The sequence below is a fragment of the Tamandua tetradactyla genome, chromosome 5, assembly GCF_023851605.1.
Source record: "Tamandua tetradactyla isolate mTamTet1 chromosome 5, mTamTet1.pri, whole genome shotgun sequence".
Classification (NCBI taxonomy): Eukaryota; Metazoa; Chordata; class Mammalia; order Pilosa; family Myrmecophagidae; genus Tamandua; species Tamandua tetradactyla.
In genome coordinates this window covers 156,646,623-156,665,913 of record NC_135331.1, presented here as the reverse complement: position 1 = coordinate 156,665,913, position 19,291 = coordinate 156,646,623, and the positions used below count along the sequence as shown (strand labels likewise).

Sequence of the window (19,291 nt, the reverse complement as noted above, 5' to 3'; positions counted from 1 at the left end):
TAAAAAGTCCAGAGGCAGACCCACATACATTTCTCGCCACCAGATTTATGACAAAGTTGCCACCGCAGTACAGTGACAGAGGATGTTTTTCCTTCTTCAATAAAATGGTACTGAATGAATTGGATATGCACATGGAAAATATAATGAACCTTGTCTCCTACCTCAGACCATACACAAAAATCAATTCTCAGTGGACCATAGACTTAAATAAATTTTCTAGATGATAACATTGGAGAATATATCAAAGCAACAAAGAAAGCGACAATTTCTTAAACAGGACATGAAAGGAGCTACTTATAAAATGAACAACTACTAAACTGACTTCATTGAAATTAAAAATCTTTTCCCTTCCTAGTAAAACCATTAAGAAAAATGAAATTGGTAAGCAACAGAGAAAGGAGGAACAGAGGAAGATACTTACATTAAACAGAAGATATTCACATTACATATATCAGAGGACTGACATTCATTTAAAAAGGACTAGAATTTATTTCAAAAATTCTTACAAATCAATAAGAAAAAGAAACAACCCTATTAAAATGAACAAAAGGTTCAAATTGGCACTTTTCGAAAGGTATTATCTAGTCAATAAGCATATAAAAATGTTCAACATTGATAGCCATTAGGGAAATACAAATTAAGTGTCACAATGAGCTATCACTAACCATGCATTAGAATGCCCAAAAGTTTTGCGATTGATGATATTTGGTGTTGCAGAGAATGTAGAGAACTGGAACCCACATGTATCGTTGGTGGGCACATAAATTGGTATAATCAATTTGATAAACTGGCAATGTCTTCTACAGCTGAAGATATACATACTCTGTGATGCAGTGATTCCATTCCTAGGTATAAACCAAAAAGACATTCATCAATGTATACACTGAAAGAGATGTACAAGAACGTGTATAGCAGCATTATTCATAATTGTCAAAAAATTGTAAGCAACTCAAATGTCCATAAGTAGTAGAATGGATAAATAAATTGCAGTATATTCATATAATGGAATACTATGCAGCAATGAAAAGAGATGAGTTAATGATACACATTGCAACACAGTTTCATCTCATACACATATCTGAGCAAAACAAGCCAGACATAAAAGAGTGCATGTGGTATCGTTCCACTTATGTAAAGTTAAAAAATAGGCAAAATGAATCTATTATGATAGGAGTCAAAAGTTACATTTGGCAGCATTACTGACTTGGAGGGGTCATGAAGGAGTCTTCTGGGATTCTGGTAACATTTTATATGTTGATCTGGGTGCTAGTTACACAAGGGTGCTCTGTTTTTAAAACTTTATAAGGCGTACACTTAAAATTTGTGCACATTGCTATATTTATAGGTCAATCAAAACTTTACAAAAATAATTACCATGCCATAATTCTAGAGCTTTCCTATGGGGTTACTTTTCTAGTAGAGAAATACTTTCAGTAGAAGTTGAATTACGTCAGGTTTCTAACTATAGCCTTCACTTTTAGTGATTGTTGTCAAGTCTCTGTGCCCCCTTGTTCAGTGTAATTTACCTTCTGATTAGATTGTTATCTAAATAAGAAGGTTTTTGATGGTTTGTTTGTTTGTTTGTTTTAACAAGTCAGGCTATTCTGTTGAGTTTGGTTCACTGACAATGGATTGTTCAGAGGATTTTGAGACAAAAGCCACACTCAGGATTAACAATCTGTTTTTACTTCTTTCTCTTAGAACCAAGCTGAGATTGGGTTGGTAAAGCCTTTTCTTATCCCTGGATTTTAACTTGGAGAAAAATTACCTCCAACTTGACGTCTTTTTTTGGGCAAAACAAAAGGAGACACCCAGGTAAGGCTGACAATGGGAAACGAGGGACTGTGAGTCGGGGATTGAGAAAGGACAAGAGAGCTGGATCTGGAGCAGTGTATGAGAAGAGAAAGAGTATCAGAGGCTGAGAGTTAAGAGACAGTGCAGGAACCTGGAGTGAATCAGTATTTGTTCATTTGGATATGTAAAGCACCTAAGGGAGAGGAAAACAGGTGCGATATGAATGCATTAATGGAATGAAATGTGAGACTTGACCTATGAATAAATATTCAGAATAAAAGCATTTAAAAATGTTTCTTGGTTTTAAGGCACTTACTCTGGCAGCTAATTCGAAGTTTTCATGGTCACACACACTCACACGGTTTGTCAGCTTCAAATCTGCCTGAGATGTACTCACCGAGGGTCTGTAAGTTACCCTGCCTCCCCTCTTATTGCTCAGCCTTGTTTCTGTTATCAAAAAAGTCTGTCTAAATGGAATAAAATTCATGGGTCAAATTATGTTACCAGAAATCATGACCTGGAACCAAAACCCCCCCCAAAACTTAGAGGTCCTTTGGCCCATATCTCCTAGAAGAGCATTTGACACAACCTGTACTCTGATCTCAGATTTCACCCCAGTTTGGTAATCAAAATTTTACCGGAAATATGTTGAAGAAAAGGATATTATTAGTATTTCCTCCCTTAGGCATGTGTCTGGTGGCAGGTTAGGTGGTGAACCCCAGTGGTTCAGAACTGTGGGGAGAGTCTCTGAAACCCAGAAAGATAGGTTTTCCAAGCTATTTCGCAACCTGGAGATGGGCTGGGGCACCAGGAGACTTGAATTCTGCCCGAAGCTTTCTCTCTAACTTGAGATGTGAGAGCAGAAAGGGGTTTCCCACAGTCTGAAGATGTGGCCCACTCTCCCCCAGCACAATTATTGAAAAATTTTCTTCTGACTCAGGGGACCATTCGGATGGGGACAGCCCAAGATTCCCTCAGGACACCCAGATTTCCATTTTCCACCTAGGTGCAGTGTCCAGCATTCTTTATCCACAGTGATGCCTCTAGTCATTCCCCTTTGCTATGTCCTGGGTTAGTCTGCCTTCTTTATGCTGCCCCTAAGAAGGCTTTCTGAGCCTCTTGAGAAATCCAAGAAATCATTATTTTGCTTTTGAGCAAAAGGAGAAGAGCCTCTGTGAGTTTCCAAAATGAAAAGTGGATTTTTACCACTGAACCCACCCCATATCAGTTAGGGTTCTCTAGAGACACAGAATCAATAGAATACATACGTATGTGCATATATGTGTGTATGTGTGTGTGTGTGTTTGTGTAAATCTATAAAATAGTAAGAGATCTAGTTTAAGGAATTGGTTGACATGGTTGTGGAGGCTGGCAAGTTCAGTCTGCAGGGCAGGTCAATAGGCTGCAAACTTAGGCAAGAGTTGATGCTGTATTCTTGAGGCAGAATTTCTTCTTCTCAGGAAACCTCAGTCTTTGCTCGTAAGACCTTATAATTGATTGGATGAGGCTTATCACATTATAGAAATTCATCTCCTTTACTTAAAGTCAACTGATTGTTATTGTTAGCCGCATCAAAAAATACCTTGAGAGCAACATCTAGATTAGTGTTTGATGAAATAACCAGGTACTGTAGCCTAGCCAAGGTGTCACATAAAACTTACCATCACAAATCTTGTTTAGGTTTCATCGAGCTCTTCAGGCTGCAGATGGGAAGAGGCGCCTCCTATGGCATAGCCAGAATATAGAAGCCATTTGGGGGCTTGGTATGGGATCAAGTGGACATTACACGACACCTTGTGAAAAGTTACTCTATGTCTTTTGCTTTTCTGAATCCCCTCTTTCTAGGGTGGGGATTGAATGAAAATTTCAGTTGGTGCCAGACAGCGATTTACTATTTCCTGTCTGTATGCATTTGTGCCTTCTCTGGAAAGGGAACATGTCTTTTTTTTTTTTTTTTTTTTTAGCTTTTTATTTTGAAATAATTTCAGATTTACAGGAAGGTTTCAACAAGAATAATACAAACTCCATGCAGAGAATTCCAAAATTCTGCATCCCCCCCACATATCCAAGTCTATTACATTTTGCCATCTTTCCCAAATCATTCTGTCTGTCTGTCTATCTATCCATCTATCTATCTTCTGAACATTTGAGAGCAGGTTGCACACATCATAATCCTTAAATGCATGATACTTCCATGTCCATTTACTATGAGCAAGGACATTCACTCATGCAATACCATAAGTGCAGTTATCAAGTTCAAGAAATGTAATATTGATATAAAGCTTACATTATATATTCTAATTTTTTCTTATGTATTCCAATAATGTCTTTTTGAGCCTTTTCTCCTCCATTCTTAGTTCCCACTCAATATTGCATATTTCTTTTATTGCCATTCTCTCTTTAGTTCCTCTTTCCATTTTTTTTTTAATCGTGGAACTATACATACAACGTCAGTCATCCCATCCCAGCCCTCCCAAGTGTCCCATTCAGTGGGATTAACCACACTCACAATGCTGCAGCAGCTCCTCACTATCCATCACTAGAACTTTCCCTTCATCCTGAACAGAACTCTACACTCGTTTTGTATTAACTCCCCATTTACCCTACCCCTACACCTGGTAACCTGTACTCTCCTTTCTGCCTCTGCGAGTTTGCATATTCTCTGATATTTCCTTTGTGGTTATTATGGAGCTTACATTTAACATCCTAAATCTCTAGCAACCTCTTTTGCTTTGCTAGCAATTTAACAACTTCAGTAGCATACATAAACTATGTTCCGTACCCTTCTGTCCCCCTACTTTTATATAGTTCTTGTCACAAAGTACATATTTACGCATTATGAGGTTCAAACTATTGATTTTTCATTACATTTTATGAATTTACCTTTTAGATCCTGTAAGAAGTTAAAAGTGAATTCACGAAGAAAAAATACAGTACCATTGGCATTTATATTCACCCATGTCATTATCTTTCCTGGAGATTTTTATTTCTTCATGAGACTTCAGTCAATTGTCTAGTGTCCTGGAATCTTTTTTTAATAGAGGAAAGCCTGTACTTTTTTTCTTCAGTTACTAGAATGAGGGTGGGGTCGGGGTGGGGGGCCCAGTGGGGTGGGGGGGAGGGGGTAATGGCAGAAAAGATCCAAGTCCTCTCAAATTTCCCCCATGATTTGAAATAAGATTATGTTCAGGTTTGGTAAGGCTCAAGAGACTTCTGTGCAGAGGCTTCAGGACCAGGGAGCTGGGGGTAGAGAGGAGGGAGGGCCAGGGGGTGTTACTCAGTCTAACATCAGCAGTTAGGGGTGGATATATCCTGGACTGAGTATTTGGAAATACCAACGTGAGGACAGTATAAAGGTGTAGTGCGTGCTTTTCCTCCTGCTGGACACCACAAGGTGGGGTCCTTTAATGGCAAGGCCTTGAGGCCTTGATAATTTTAATTTTCTTCCCTGTTCTCTAGAAATGACTTTTGATAATACTAGTAATGGTAATAGCCAACACATGCATTAACTCACTTCGTCTTCACAGTAGCTCTATTTAGTAGGAAATGTTATTAGCTATCTCACAGAAGAGGAAGCTGAGTCACAGGGAGGTTAAATGACCTGCCCAGGGTGGCCAGCAGGAAAGTGGTGGAGTTGGGATTTGAACCCATGTTCCTAACCATAGTTCTATATTGCTTCTTCCAGGAAACTCTTGGGTTTCGCTTGATTGGGAGACTACAGGCTTTGAAGTCAGCTGTGGTGTGGATAACATAACCAGGGAATTTGGGAAGCCTAACAGCGTCTTGCTCCTCTATTGTTCGCTTGATTGGTTGATTCACTCATTTGATTACAAACTGGAGCCTGCTGTGTGTCAGACAGGGTGCTGGGCGTGGGGAGCCCCGTGCCGCATGCATCGAATTATCCAGGAGAAAGACGAGGGAAAACCGGCCACAGCTGACCTGTGAGCAAGGCCTACTAAGACAACTAAACCAGTCAGGTGGTACACTCGCTGGATAAAATTTCAAACAGTGCAGAGTACAAGAATAAGAAGAGAAAAAATTTTTTTCTTCCCAAAAATATCTAATAAAAGTTTAAGATAGGCTCTTATAGGCATTTAAAAATATATATTTATGTTAACCCATACAGAGTTTAGGGCTAAAACAAAATGGATGCATATTGTATATATACTGACATGGAACCATTTTACCCTCAGTGCCTTGTTTCTTGATGTACTAAAGAGAGGAAGTAGAGAAACGAAGGAATCTGAAGTCTCCATTTTTCCTTTTACTCCAGGAACCTTCCTATCTCTGGCCTTACCCACCTCCTTTACATATGTGGATCAAATCTCCCAGATTAACGGCAGCGGCACAACTTGCATTCTCCTCCCTCAGTTCCTATTGTGTTTTCTGGAATTTGCTATCTCAGAATGGATGGAGGAAGATTTGGAAGGAGCAGGTGGGCGATAGTATTCCAAACTTCCTTAGGTTTCTATATGCCATTAAGGGCATGTAAAAACCGGCTCCCCGTGTCCATGTGGCAGAGGTTCTGGGACTTTGAGCCATGGACCATGTCATGGTTAGGGACAGGTGTCAACTTGGCCAAGTTGTGGTACCTGTTCATCTGATTGGGCAAGCACTGGCCTGTCTGTTTCAATGAGGACATTTCACAGGATTAGGTCATGATCACATCAGCTACATCCACAGCTGATTCCATTTGTAATCAGCCAAAGGGGAGTGTCTTCTGCAATTAGTGATGCTAAACCTAATCATGGGAAGCCTTTTAAGGAGGACTCAGAGGAGACAGGCCCCATTCCTGCTTCGGCTGGTGAGCCTCTCCTGCGGAGTTCATCCAGACCCTCCATCGGAGTCGTCGGCTTCACAGCCTGCCCTGTGGATTTTGGACTCTGCGTTCCTACGGTCACGTGAGACACTTTCATAAATTTTATATTTGCAAGTGTTCCCTGTTGATTCTGTTTCTCTAGAGAACCTTAACTAATACAGACCAGAAGTAGGGGAAGGATGACAGGCCCCCAGCATCTTTTAAGTGGGTGGGCTTCTCTCTTTCTCTAAGAAGCTGCTCCCAGATCCTGCCTATAAGTTCTTAGCTTTGTGAGGTATTAGGAGTCCTTCTCTCTTTCCTTCTCTCATTTGCTCTTTCTTTTCATGTCTTCCTGTTTTCATTTCTTTCTTTCTTTTTTTTTTCCCTAGAGAACTTGGTAGTTTAAGAAAGGACAGCCAGCCACATCCCATTTTAACTTGAATACATTTGAACCATTTTCAGCCCTAGGACACCTTAGTTATTTCTTTCATGCCTTTGCACTTGAAACATTTTTTTCTTTTCTGATAAAAACTTATTGTGCCCAATCAGCACTAATCCTGGTGTTACTTAACCTCAGTATTGGTTGTACACTCTCGAGTCTCTAAGTCATGTGTACCTCCCAGGTTAGGGCACCATTGAACTAAGTATTCATAGCACCAGCTCATTAGGTTGATAAGGAAGGAGGAGGGCCATGCTGAGGTCAGTGGTGAGGTGGCACTCCAGGCAGAGGAAGTAACATGCATAAATGGGAAGAAGACAGGAAACAATATAGTACATTTAGGGAATGCTGAATTGTTGGTAAGACTACTTAGTTCTAAGAATCTAGGTTTTAGAATAAGACTAGCTCTATTACTTACTATAAGTGGAAACTGAAGTTACTCTTCACTGTAAAATTGGGACAATGGAAGTAGCTAGCTTATGTGAATGTTGTAAAGATTAAATTATATGATGAAAGTGAAGTTCTTGACACAAAGTAAGGCCCATACCCGTTGTGTTTTGTTACTGTTATTACTGTCATTCGTGTTTGATTGTGACCTAAGGGCAGTTGGAGGGTGTATGCATGGGTGAAGGGTTTTGGATCATGAGAAACCATCGAAAGGAGCAGGGACAGTGATGTGTTCAGATTTATGTGGAAGTGTCTGTGCTTGGGGGAACAACTTGAGTGCAGAGACTAGTGTTAGGACAGTGGGTGCCTTTCAACTTGCAAAAGCTGATTGTTAAGCTTTCAGGAATTTTGTGAGCAGGTTGTTATACATAGGCATTTTAATTAAACATTAAATTATATAAGGATAAAATTAAACTATGTTAAAACAAAGACAAATACTTAAAGCTTACTACTTTCTAATTATCATACTACATTTTATTATCATCAACACTCCTGAAGTTATTTACAACTCCTGTGTCTGGTGGAAACACTATATATTGGTTTACTACTGAGCATCTCTTCTGTGTCACTTTGGTAATTTAAAATTAAGATGTGAGTATCTATACCACGGAAATGAACAAATCAGGTCTTTTGTTTTTTCCATTTTTTTTTTCCTGGAGAGCCAGTTGTTGAACCTTTACCAGGACACCACTTGGCCAGAGAGAACGATTAGGAAGCTGTTGTGAGAGTTCTGTAGAGAGAAGATGGTGGCCTGACTTATAGCATTTGGAGCAGAGAAGAAGGAATAGATTTGAGAGACACTTCAGCCTTATCCATACTTACTGAACATGGCGGAAAGGAGGATGGAGAAGATTGAAGCCTGAAAAGAAGGCATTTGGCTTGAGCAATGTTCTAGTTTGCTAGCTGCTGGAATGCAACACAACAGAGACGGATTGGCTTTTAATAAAACGGGATTTATTTTGTTGGTTCTTCAGAGGAAAGGCAGCTAACTTTCCACTGAGGTTCTTTCTTACGTGGAAGGCACAGGATGGTCTCTGCTGGTCTTCTCTCCAGGCCCCTGGGTTCGAACAACTTTCCCCGGGGTGACTTCTTTCTGCATCTCCCAAGGCCTGGGCTGAGCTGCTAGTGCTGAGATGAGGAATGCCGAGCTGCTTAGGCTGTGCTACGTTGCATTCTCCCATTTAAGCACAAGTCAATTAAGTCAAATGTCACTCATTGCAGCAGACACGCCTCCTAGCCGACTGCAGATGTTAATTAGCAACAGATGAGATTCACCTACCATTGGCTCATGTCCACAGCAACAGAACTAGGTGCCTTCACCTGGCCAAGTTGGCAACTTAATCTAACTACCACAAGCAACTATCCCTTGCTCACTTTGATGAAGTTGCCATGTTCTGAGCTGCTCTATGGAAAGGCCATGTGGCAAGGATGTGAAGGTGGTCTCTGGCTGATAACCATTCAGGGGCTGAGACCCTCATTCCAGCAGCCTACAGATTGCTGGATCCTGCCAACCACCCTTGGAACTTGGAGCCAGACTTCACCCCCAGTCAATCTTTAGGTAAGACTTCTCAATCCTGGCTGATGATTGACTGAAGTCTCATGAGAGCTCTTTAAGTAGCAGACCCAGTTTTGTAAGCCATGACATTATAAATGTGCATTGTTTTTAGCTGCTAATACTGTAGTAATTTGTTAGGTAGCAATAGGTAACTAACCTAAGGCCTTGAACTCCGTAGCCCTGGAGAATGCCTTTCTGCCTTTGGGGTTGGGTTGGCTGGCGCCTGGCCTGCGAGTTTGTTGGGCAGAGGTCTGCAGTGGAATCTGCAGTAGGGGCTGTCCTTCCAGGTGGTGGGCGAGTCTGCTCAGAGCTGGGCTCTGCTTTTCCTGTGCACGCTGAGTGCAGCCTTCCAGCTTCTGGCAAGTGGTCAGCAATACCCTTTTGGGCACATGTGGGCAAAAGTGATAGCTTAAGTGAGTCCTGCCCTAGCAGGTGGGTCCCATCACTGATTTGGCCATGAAGAATTCTTCTCTGGTGCATGAACCCTGATCCTCCCTCCATGGATCACCTCTGGGTTGGGCCAGAATGAATGATAGAAAATCTGCTCACTCTCCTGAGGTGGGAAGAGCCCTCAAGAGAAACTTGTGTGATTTTCAGTATTAATTGTTTGACCTGAGAAAGACTACATGCTACGCTGTGCTCTTTTTCTTTTTCTTTTTTTCTGCAGAGAGGATTTAAAAAATTTTTCATGAAGATTTTCTGTTTTAATTAAATTGTAAAATACAGAAGAAAACTGAGAGGACATGTTTCTAGATGATACTAGTTGTAGAATGAACTCTGACTGGGATTCAGAAATTAACTGGCAAAACCGTGGGTCAGCATCTTGCTCCTGACCCCTCAGGCTGAAGAGAGCTCCTTGTTTTCTGACTCTGTGCCCCAGACATGGTGCTTAAGAAGGATTCTGGCCAAGACAAGAGTCTACTAAGGTGATTTATCATCCGAGACTCCCATTTCAAAAACAATAGTTTAATTGCCTATGGGAAATTTAAATAAAATAATGTAATTTATTTTTAAAACCAATTACCATCATTTAAAGGGTTGTCTGTGTAGGATGTCAAGATGAAGTTGTCACTTAGACTGACCCCTTGATAACACACTCGTAATTTTTCTTTTTGCCTGAAATTTTATACAAGCAGTTTTTATTTATTTTTCATAAGACTCATGTATTCAAAAAATATTTACTACATGGCTACTTGGGGCACTGTTCCAGGGACTGCTGTCATTCTTGTGTGTAGGAAAATAATAATAGGCAACTCATATATAATATGATAATATAATATATTGTCAGTAAAATAGAAATAGCATCTAAAATATGACAAATTTTATTGAATAAAATGTATTTATGACATATAGTAAAATTAAACATACTGAAATAATTTTAATGTATTTATTAATAATATATTACATTGATAATAACTATTAAAATAATGTTAGGTAATGATTGATATTACTAAACCCATAAGCACACAAAGCCTAAAAATTTGTTCCTTTGTGGCTTCATGCAGGGATGGAAAAATAAAGATTATTAGATAAAGCCTCTGTTATGGGAAAGTGGATATGGGACAAAGAATCTTCCAAAGGGAACTCTGGAAAGACATTTGATAGCCATGATATTTTAATTAGGAATGCTTTTTCCCTGCATGAAACAGAAAACTCCATTTATAGTGGCTCACATATATGAGGGTTTCTTTTCCTAATATAAAAGAGTGAGGGAGGCAGCCTGCTGCTATAATTGGCTCAGCAGTTTGACATTGTCAAGACAAGCTTTCTCTCATGCTTACTGCCTCATAGTCACAAGATGGTCTCTCTAGCTTCAGGTATTGCACCCATTTTCAAAGCAGAAAAAAAGGGAATGGAATTGGGCCAACTACATTTGTCTCTTTAATCAGGAAAACCTAAAATTTTCCCAGGACGACCTCTACCTCAGCAGACTTCTGCTATATCTCATTGGCCAGATCTCTGACATGGCTACCACTACCTGTGGGAGAGCCTGGGAAAGTACAATTAGCCATTGCATATTCCATATTGGAAGGGACCAAGGGAGGATATTGGGTAATGGTGTGTTATCAGGGTTTGCTACAGAGATCTTTGAGTTGGTCATATAACGTGCATTGACTTATTTCAAAGCTTACCCTGCATTCTATTTTTATCTGCTACCATAATTTCCTCTGATTGGTAGTTACAGTCTCAGGATAAACCATGTATTTATTTTGGTGAAGAGGATTTGGGGAAATAGATGAATCATAATGATGGCATGAAATGAGAGCTTTTTTAAAAAAATGATTAACAAAGCAGGGAGTTGATCATAATGGCCTGGCTCCGTGTTTGGGGGAGGAAGATCATGTGTTAATGGGATTCTGTAGGACAAGAAAATTGTCACTTCCTGGCATGGCGCTATGAGGGTATATATACTCTTAAGGTAGAGCAGAGGCAGTTCAAATAAAACAACATGTTGTGGATGATCCAGAAAGATCTGATATGGACTAGAGTAGGGAGTCAGGTTAAGAGTTCTAATGTTGGGTTGAAGCTGAGACTGCGTGGATACTGGGTACTGATCAGAGTAAAAACAGCGAGGGGCTGGCCTGCCTCTGTATTGGAAGTCATGGGCAGAACTTCTGCTTGGGTGCCAGTCCAGGAAGCAAATAAGGAAGGATAAAAGGCAAAAGGCACTAGAGGATGTGTGGTTCACCTCCATCTGCTCTCTAGAACAAGGTAGGTGGGACCAATTCCAGTATTTCTTTTGGTGGCATTGGGTTTATACTAATTCACTACAAGCTCATTGTACTGGTTTGAACTAAGTCTGTCAGTCAATGGCAAGGTTTCGTATATGGGAATGATTCACTAGTGTTTGCATTTAGGATAATATTTGGTATGAAGTGATAATCTTTACCAGTTGGTTGAGAAAGCACTGAACATGTTGAAGGAACCCACAAAGGGCAAGATATCTTAATCAGCACTGGTGAATGTGTCCTCATTTGGAAATAGGGTCATTGCAAATGGAACTGGTTAAGTTAAAATGGAGTCACACTGGTGTAGAGTGCGCCCTTAATTCAATATGGACAATATCCTTTTAAGAAAGGGAAAAAAGAGAGAGACAGACACAGGGGATAACTCCTTGTGACAACTGAGGCAGAGATTGAAACCCAAAGACTACTGGCAAACCACCAGAAACCAGGAAGAGACAAGGCAGAATTCTCCCCTATAGATATCAGACCTCTAGTCTCCAGAGCTGTGAGACAAATTTTTGTTGTTCTAAACTGTCCAGTTTGTGGTCCTGTGTTACAGCTTCCCTAGGGAACTAAGACAGAACCCATCAAAACTTTAGAGAAAGGTTGCACAAGCTGACCTAGGAGAATGGTGAATGTGTATCCTTGACTGATGTGTGCAGATGTTGCAAAGTAGGCACGTCTTTCAGAGGGATGACAGGTATTCATGCTTAGCTTATGAAAATTAAATATGATCACCAGTAGGAACTTGTCTCCCAGATCCAGAACTAGAACTTTGGGGCACATTCATAGGGTTGTTTGAAAGGATAAATGTATCAAACTGTTAGAACAACTTTGGCTTAGCTATTGTATGTGCCAAGAACCCACATGACCTTGCCTCATTCAGAGAAACTGACTCCAACAGTTATAAGAAAGTAACTCCAATCTTTGCTACTTTGCCTGATTCTATTGAAGGTTAAGCAATATTTAATTTATAACTTACGATTTTACTTAATAGGATCTCTGCCTCTTCTTTCCAGAAGCTGGCCTGGAGCCTAGCATTTTCTAAGTATCTCTTTGTCACAACTTTCTTCAACCCCCAAGATCCTTTTTTTTTTTTGTATTCTTCACTTGCTTATTTCTTCAGCAAATTATTAGGCAGATAAACTTAGTCTTTTGTTTCCCCACTGACCATTTTCTTGGATTTCCCGCAACATAGGAAAGATTAGAAACTGACCCAGAAAGTTATAGTATCCCTACTCGCCCACCCCCTTTGAAATTTATGATGTTTGAAACTGTTACAGTATATGAGACTTGAGGAAGGCAACACATGTAATTATTGACTAGAGGCAGTGCTTTTTGGTGACCTTGTATGACAGAAAATGTACAAATGCCTTAAAGGTAGATATTCTGACATTGTCTGAATCATTTAGCAAAAGCAGTAATGTCTTCTGCTGGTGCCACAGAGAAGGGGGGAAGGCACGACATGGGGAGCAGGGGTAGGAGAGCAGCATTTGACAGCTTATCCAGATCAAGGCAAAAGGAAAAACACTTCATTTTATTTTATGTATTTAATTTGAGCAGGGAAAGTTTAATATAATGCATGATTAATTTGTAAACAGAGATTGGTGTGACGGGGGATTAGCTAATGAGAAGTAAACAGAAACTAAAGAATACGGATTAGTAGATATAAGGGGCAGCTATCACCTTCCTCTCCATCCCAGAACAAGGCTGTGATCTAGATCTTGTTGGAAAGGGCAAGGCCGTGGCTCATGGGACAGCAGAGGGGTAGCTAGAAATCCTCCCTCTGGAATGGAGGGAAAAAGATCCCCAGGGAGATATGGTACCTCGAAACTCACTGTGAAGCCATCTGAGGGGTCCTGAGGGAACCGTCTGGCCAGTGTGCACTGTAGGAGCCAAGCCAGGTGCACTGCCCCTCATTTTACTTTTATACCAACAAAGTACTCTAGGTATGAACCAGTGGTTTGTGAATCTCTAGTTCTTCCTTGTTAAATAATCAAGTGCAGTTCCTTTTTTGCCAGGTGACTTTTGAGTCTTTGGGGAAACAGTGAAAAAAAATTGTTGCAAACCATTTTCATAGTTATAGGAGCATTCCTTTGACTTGAGGTCTTGTATGCTGTTAAAATGCAAATACCCTATAGAAGAGATGGCATTTTAAAGCTGTTCTCAATCATTTATACCTTCGTGTATGTGAATGTACTGTCTCCTTTCCAGAGAGCAGGGTTTGATGTGGTAATCGGGGGTGGGGTGGGAGGATGAGAAGGATCCTGGGCAGCCGATGACTTCGGAAAGCGATGCTTCTAACTGGAACAGACAGTGGAGAACAGGAGCCTGGGGTGCCCGCCATGACTGAGCCTATTTCAGTTTTCAGGAGCTCTGTCCTGACTCACTCCCATCAAAACATCAAATGCAAAATCCACTTTCTTTGTAGAACACTTCCCTTCTGCTTCCTCTTTCCTTACTTGCTTCAGGGAGGTTTATGGTTTGAAAAATTAAAGTGCAGATCTATTTTCATTACCAAAGGATTTGCAAAACTGAGCTGGGCTTGTCTGAGCTCACATTTGCATTTGCCATCCCTTAAGCTGATTTTCAATGCTGAGCAGCTATTTTAAATGTTTTCAAGAGCCTCCTTTTTAACTCTTTTCCTTACTTCTGTTATCTATTTCTGCAGTTAAAAAAATTCCATTGCTGAGTCTTGGTGGAAAATCCCTATACCGGATGTCAAATGCAGTCATGGAGAAGAGCATTTGCTCAGGGAATGACTGGGCAGCTGGTGCAACTATCTAGGGGATACCTTATCCTAAAAAGATGTGTAGGGAGGGGCCTTCAGAGGATTTGTAGGACCTCAGAGTTTCTTTATGGCTGGACCAGTGATTGGCCAGTGTTGGTGCTCAAGAAATAGTTGTTGAGTACATGAATGGGTTAAAGGAAAATCAAAACAAAACAAAATGAATGGGGAAATGAGGGATTCACTCATTGTTCAATAATGCTGGATAAATAGCTTATTGGCTATTTATTTCCTACATAATAAACTATGAAGTCTTTTATGTGGCATGTCTCATCATAATCTGATACTTGCTTGCCTGTCAGCCACATATCTCACCCTCCCACTCTTTACACTTTGTGCTTTGACCTGGAATGCTGCTGGGCTTCTGTGAGGGCTTCCTTGTCTTTTCAAGAATGTGAATCTTCTGGGTTCCTGCTACACCTTGTGCATATACCAATGAAATAATGGTCATCCTGTTTTTCCCTATGGTAACTTAATTTACTAGCTTGTCTGTCTACCCACAAGACTAATAATCTGTTGTGGCCAGGTATCAAGTCTTCATCTTTGTGCCATTTATTAAGTGTTTTTTGAATGAATAAGTGTTCAAAACTAAAAGTAGACTAGCAGAGCTGTATCTAAGCAGCCAGAAAAGCTCATCACCTTTGGGGTGGCCCCTGGGGCAGATGGCAGCGAGTCTTGGTGCTTGTTGGTGAAAGGTGGTGCCTACACACTAGAAGGCAAGCCCAGTGCTGAGTCTAGAACAAATTATTAGCTGTGTGGCTGTGAGAAAAACACGATTATTGGTTGACACTTTGTATTTTATTTGTGTATATTTTGTTTTAAGTTCATTTCTTTTTCAAATATTTGTTTTCCTTTTTTTTTTTTGTAGTAGCAGAAATACTTACTTATATGAAATTGTACTTGAAATTCCATCCCATAAGAAAAAGTGTAGGATCTCTGGTTAAAGTAGGACCAGAGTCTCCCAAATTGGTCTCCCTTCACCATGGGTGGTAGACCCTCAGGTTCCAAATAATACAATTTGAAAACCACTGATTTGGATTAAGGAATAAAGGGAACACATGGGAGTAAATCTTTTCTGATATATTGAATAGAAACCCTTTGGCAACCATATTATATATTTACCAAACATTTCATATGACTCAAAGCTCTAACTCTGAATCAGTTTTAACAGCTTAAAAATTGGTATTGAAATAGTTACTCAGGTTTAATTTTAGAAAACCCAGGTCAATCAATATGCATGACTTTTAAGTTTAATCCTTCCTTTGGGGATCATGGAAGCTCCTTCCGGCTCTAGCGCTCTTTGATTTTCTGATTGTGAAGGGCAAGGTGGGAAAGAAATAAACAAGGTGACTAGGTTTCAAGGGCTAGCTTTCTTGGCATGAATGAATAATTGGAAAGCCAGCATAATCAAAGTAATTTCATCCATCATGTACAGAAAGGGAAATAGAACTCAGGTTATTAAGGTCGCATGAAACTGCTTTTTGAATGCATGCATATTTCTTCCTAGGGGCTAGAAAGCATTTCCCATTTCTATTTCTAAAAAGAGTTGTGGAAAAAGACAACTGAAAATAAACCAGGAGCTGTGGTCTCAGCACAAACTAGAATAATTCATTAAAGGAAAGCAAAGGGTTTTGGGTTTTCTTTTGAAAAGAACGAGCTCAGGCACCAGAACACATGCTTTCAGGCCTCAGAGCTGCCCAGACATGAGTCAGCAGTGTCCTCGGAGGCCCTGGTAGGGGCATGAAAAGGCAGATGAGAACTTATTTCTTAGTTCATCAAAACTTTAGACTGAAAGGCAGGAATCATATGACTTAGTTTCGGTTTTATAATTGTGTAGGTATGTGATCTTTTGGAATATGAGGAAAACAAACAAAATGGCAGAGTGGAGGAATAAGAGAGAAGGAGAAAGAGCCAAGGAAGGCCAACTTTGTAAAGCAGAAGAGAAAATATGATTGCTAACTGAAAAGATGAAGGAAGTTCTTGAAAGAGAACCAGCGGAAAAAGTCCATGTGCCTTTCTCCTACGTACTATTTCAACCATGCTGTTTCTTGGAACCTAGGAAGAATTGAATATTATCTACGGAATAAGAACATCAGCTTTCTTAAATCAGCACTTATTTTATACATCGTCCTAAATCACGGCCATGGGCAAAGAGTTTCCATTTTATTAATACAGAAAAATAAAAAGTGGGGAAAAGAAAGCCATAAAGGTGATTTTAGACACATGTAATTCCATGCATGAGTGACAGTCTTTTTCTTTGCACATACACTAGAGACCAGTTCTGATATCCTTCAAAGCCCAACTATACAAATTCCATGATATCTTTCCCAACTGTTCTCATTTGAATTTTTCTTCTCTGAACAACTATGATATTAATTTATTACTTAATCATGAATTATGGCATACAATTCCCTAGCTGATGTTTGTAGGGTTTCTTTTTTTCCTAGCTAGGTTTTAATTTCCTTGAGGACAGAAGTCATGCTATTTTAGTGTTAAAATATCCATCTCCCACAGCTCCTACTACAGTCCTCTGTGCATAGAAGCCATTTGCTGGTTCACTCATTTGTCCCTCACACCAAAAGTGTGTAAGGAAGACCTTATACAGAATTTATACCGGGCAAGAAAGGGACAGACTGGATTCTTTTTCCTACACCAAACCAGGTGGTACTACCCAGTCATCAGAACTTCCTAAATTGGTAGCTCTCTCCTTCTGATGAAAAAGGAGAGTAGGGGATACTTTTCCCTTGGGAAAGAATGTATGGACCCACTTTATCTTCCAGCTTGGAAGTTAACTTTTGGATATAAAAAGCATAGCCTTCCAGTCACTTAAATTGTTCTTTTTTTTTTTTCAAAGCAACAGCTATCCAGTATTAAAAAAAAAAATTCTGGGATCCAAGAAGAAGTTAAGATTATTTTATTGTTATTTAACCGTTGTTATTAATGGTTAGATATTTTGTGCCTGTCTCCTGGGGTTGAAATAAACTCCAGACGTTTTAATTACACATAATCTTGCTCTCCCAAACACAGTACATTTAACAGGGTCCCTAAATCCTATTAATGGGACTATTTCTGGCTTCCAGATCATTCTTTCATTCCGATATTATATCTGGGTTTGCAAAAGCAGAAAACCGTAACAGAACATAAACTTGAGGGAAAGAGGGGAATGGAGAAGAGACAGAGAGAGACAAAACAGAGATTTGGCATTATTTCTAAAGTCTGACAAACTATTTGATATTCTATTATCACAACAAAAGTTTTAGGTTCCCTGTTACTTTGTTATTATTAATTCCCTCAGGGTTCATGCATGATGACATAAAGTTGATGCAGCCAAAATATAATTGCGTTTGAAATTTTTTTAGCTTAGTTACCTCACTTTTCTAATCTGCAAACCTCAAAATTATGAAAAACATGAATTCAGTTACTCTTGTTAAAATTTTTTGTCTTTAAGTTTTAATTTGGAAAATTAAGGATTTTCTTTTCATTGAATTTGGGTAGTAGTATTTACAGGGAAATTATTTACTTACTTAGCATTAGGTACATTGAAGATGATGGAGTTTCAGAGCTAAAAGTTCTGACTATGTTGTGATAACTTGAAGAGATTTTTAAAATAATATATTATTTAAAATATTTTAATGATATCTATATTATTTTATCTTCAGAGATTCTATCTTAGTAGATCTGTGGTGGGGTTCAAGAATCTTGGTTTAGAATTTATTTTTTGGAATCCCAACAAGATGGTAAAAGATATTGGTCAGAAAGCGACCAATTTTTTCCTGGATCTAAGTCATCTGTTTGTTTTAACTTGAACACTTTGGGGCTTACATTAATGACTTGAAACATATAATATCATGTATTCTAAGTGTACGAATACACGTCTGCCTGGCTATTGTAAGGAATTATTACAGCTTCTGAAAGGTGTTTTGTTTTTGGTGCATGGTCCAGGAATCAGAGTTGGGTCTCCTGCATGGAAGGTGAGCATTCTACTACTGAACCACCCGTGCACCCTTTTTAAAACTTTTAAAATTGTATAATATAACATATATATAAAGCAAAGAAAGAAAAAAGCAATAATTTGACAGACCCCAAAGTTTGTCATGGGCTACCATACCATCATCTTAGACTTTTCCTTCTAGCTACTCCAGAACATAGGAGGCTAGAAGGAATACTTTTTTATCGTCACAACTGACTTTGTTTTCTTTTTTTTGTGAAAAATAACGTTTATACAAAAAAGCAATAAATTTCAAAGCACAGCACAACAATTAGTTGTAGAACAGATTTCAGAGTTTAGTATGGGTCACGATCCCACAATTTTAGGTTTTTACTTCTAGCTGCTCTAAGACAGTGGAGACCAGAAGAAATATCAATATAATGATTCAGCAATCATACTCATTTAAAAGCCTACCTTCTCTGTATATCTCCACCATCACCGCTGATCTTTCTCCCATTCTTCAGGGGTATTTGGGCTATGCGCATCTTCCCTTTCTCATGTTGGAAGGGGCTGTCAATAATATGGGGTAGGGAGATGGAACTAGTTACTGTTCTAGGGAGCTGAAGGTGCATTTTAAATTTATACCCAAAGGGTGGGTAACCTTTATATGGGAAGAATCATAGTCAAATGTTTTTCTTGCATTTAAACAAAAGTAGTCAATCCACTCCATATAAAATAGACCTGATTTGGCCAATGAGGAAAGTGTGAATAGTTTAGATTTTCCAAGAACCTTGGCATTTTAATAAATGTCCTCTC

General features: G+C 39.4%; 1 long non-coding RNA gene across 7 annotated transcripts in view; it reads left to right on the top strand.

Moving 5' to 3' along the window:
• LOC143684985 (uncharacterized) overlaps window positions 1-19,291 on the top strand; it is a 106,820-nt gene that overhangs the window by 42,294 nt on the left and 45,235 nt on the right. For 5 of the 7 annotated variants that reach the window (XR_013176310.1, XR_013176305.1, XR_013176304.1 and 2 more), the window contains 3 exons: window positions 1,702-1,815; window positions 5,480-5,771; window positions 6,068-6,229. This is a non-coding gene — a long non-coding RNA (uncharacterized LOC143684985). Of the gene's footprint in view, window positions 1-1,701; window positions 1,816-5,479; window positions 5,772-6,067; window positions 6,230-8,143; window positions 9,191-16,384; window positions 17,693-19,291 lie in introns of those variants that run through there. The other 2 variants (XR_013176307.1, XR_013176309.1) reach the window with 2 other exon arrangements.